The 2,673-nt window shown below is 41.5% G+C and overlaps 1 non-coding gene across 1 annotated transcript; it reads left to right on the forward strand.

The window, feature by feature from the left end:
- Positions 1-2,187: 2,187 nt before the first annotated feature.
- Positions 2,188-2,294, forward strand: LOC131170768 (small nucleolar RNA R71). Its single transcript, XR_009141534.1, has one exon. It is a non-coding gene; the product is annotated as a small nucleolar RNA R71 (small nucleolar RNA).
- Positions 2,295-2,673: the final 379 nt, after the last annotated feature.

Raw genomic sequence — 2,673 nt, forward strand, 5'->3', positions numbered from 1 at the left:
ATATAATACCTGCATCTAATAGTTTCAAAATTTCCTTTTTTACCACTTCTTTCGTATTTGGGTTAAGTCTTCTTTCATGTTCAATAGTGGGTTTGCTGTTTTCTTCCATAGGTATCCTATGCATGCAAATAGAATGATGAATCCCCTTCAGGTTTTCAATTTTATACCCTATGCTCTTGCTATGAGTCCTAAGCACCCTTAGTAATTTTTCCTCTTCTGTTTCAGATAGGCTGGTATTAATAATCATAGGATATTCAGAATTTGAGTCCAGGAATGCGTACCTTAGGGTTGAGGGAAGAGGTTTCAGTTCTACTTGTTTGGTGTTTTCTTGGAGCTTGCCCTTGGACTGTTCTTCCTTCAACTCTTCTATAGTAAAAACTTGAGCCAATAGTGAGGATGGACTAACTGTCAAGGATTGCACACAAGCTGCAATCTCTGTGTTCTTCTTCTCTGCTGTGAGGCTATGCATGATGGATGCTCTTAGAGGGTCTTCAGGGTGTGCTTTAATGAATTCCTCTTCAACTTGCTTATCAATCACATCGACCTTGAAGCATTCATCAGGTTCAAGCTTACGCTTCATTGCATTGAACAAATTGAACTCCACTTCTTCCTCTCCTACCTTGAGAGTTAGCAACCCGTTCTTGACGTCTATGATAGCTCCAGCAGTTGCTAGAAAAGGTCTTCCTAAGATTATGGGGATCTGGACATCCTCCTCCATTTCCAGTACAATAAAATCAATTGGGATAAAGAATTTTCCCACCTTGATAGGGATGTTTTCTAGAATACCCACAGGGTATTTCACAGATCGATTAGCCAGTTATAACGAAATTGTTGTAGGCTTAAGTTGCCCTACATCAAGTTTCTTACATATTGACAAAGGCATCAGACTCACACTTGCACCTAGATCATAGAGGGCTTTGTCAATATTCATGTTACCGATAAGGCAAGGTATGGAGAAGCTTCCTGGATCCTTGAGCTTTGGTGGTAGCTTGTTCTGCAATATGGCACTAGATTCCTCTGTAAGAGCGACAGTCTCATAGTCCTTCAGCCTTCTCTTCTTTGATAAAATGTCTTTGAGGAACTTGGCATAGGATGGCATTTGAGAGAGTGCTTCTGTAAAAGGAATGTTTATATAAAGTTCTGCAAGACTTTTAGAAACTTCCTAGACGGCTTATCCAATCTGGCTTTCTGGAATCTTTAAAGAAAGGGTAGAGGAGGTTGATATGGTTCTGGTAGCTTCTTTTTCTTCCTTGCTTCCTCCTCTTGCTTCTCCTTAGCTTCTTCCTTTTTCTCCTCCGCCTGGTTTTCAGATTTAACAGAGGTTTTCTCAATTGGTTCTTCCTCTGACTGTTCTAAAATCCTTCCACTCCTCAATGTAACTGCCTTACAATGCTCTCTTGGGTTCATTTTTAGTTGACTAGGCAGTTTACCAGCAGTCTTGCTTGAAGAACTTGCCTGCTGAGCAATTTAATTCTCAAGCATCTTGTTGTGTGTGGCAAGTTGGTCCATTCTGAAAGTCAGCTATTTGATCATTTCATTCTGCTATTACTGGGTTGCTAGGAAGCTTTCCATTATGGATTCCATTGTCGACCTTGATTCAGGCTATTGGCTCTGAGGAGGTGGTGGTTGTATAGGGTTTTGTCCCCTATTCTGAAATCCAGGGGGTACTGGGGGTTTGTACCCTTGCTGTTTATTTATTGGTTGATTCTGCTGATTGGACCATGAGAAATTTGGGTGGTTCCTCCATCTAGGGTTGTAAGTGTTTGAATATGGATTGTTGAGCTACCTCTGGATAACGTTTCCTCCATTATTCACATAGTTCATCTGTTCTGTGGGAGGTTCATTGAAGCTGTTATATTCTAAACCCATGTATCCTCCTCCATAGCTGTCCTCATGTTAGCTGTTCATCCTACAGCGTTGGCTTGCATTTTATCAAGCCTCCTTGTGAGCTAGTCAAATTGAACATTTATTATGCTTAGGGCATCCACTTCTAGGATCCCTGTTGTTCTCCTTTCATTTCCCCTATCATTTGACCTCTCGTAGTTGTGATATGCGACCCTCTCCAGAAGTTCAAGTGCTTGATTCACTATTTTCTCCATTAGGTCACCTTCTGCCACTGAATCTGCAGTGCTCCTTAAAGAGGGCAGTAGCACATTATAGAAGTTTTGAACTAGGAGCTAATCTTCTATGCCATGGTGTGGGCATTCTCTCTGTAGTTCCTTATATCTCTCCCATGCATCATAGAGTGATTCACCTTCCCTTTGCCTAAAAGTGTTGAGCTCAATTCTCAACCTAATAGTCTTTGAAGGTGGGAAATTTTTTGCTAGAAAAGTTTGAGAGAGGTCATCCCAAGTGGTGAACGCTTCAGCCGGTTGAGAGAGTAACCACTTCCTTCCTCTGTCTCGAAGAGAGAATGGAAATACTCTGAGTCTTATGGCTTGATCAGAAACTCCATTCATCTTGAATGTGTCACAAAGGGCAAGAAGGCACCAGAGGTGATAGTGCGGATCTTCTGTTGGTGATCCTCCAAACTAAGTTTGTTGGATCATTTGGAGCCATGCCAGTTTTAATTCAAAATTGTTGGCTTCCACTGTGGGTCTTGTAACACTAGGTTGGAATCCTTGTATAAAGGGAGCTTCATTGTCCTTCAAGAGTCTCGACCTGTTGTTGTTA

This window comes from Hevea brasiliensis, chromosome 11 (assembly GCF_030052815.1).
Source record: "Hevea brasiliensis isolate MT/VB/25A 57/8 chromosome 11, ASM3005281v1, whole genome shotgun sequence".
NCBI classification, from domain to species: Eukaryota; Viridiplantae; Streptophyta; class Magnoliopsida; order Malpighiales; family Euphorbiaceae; genus Hevea; species Hevea brasiliensis.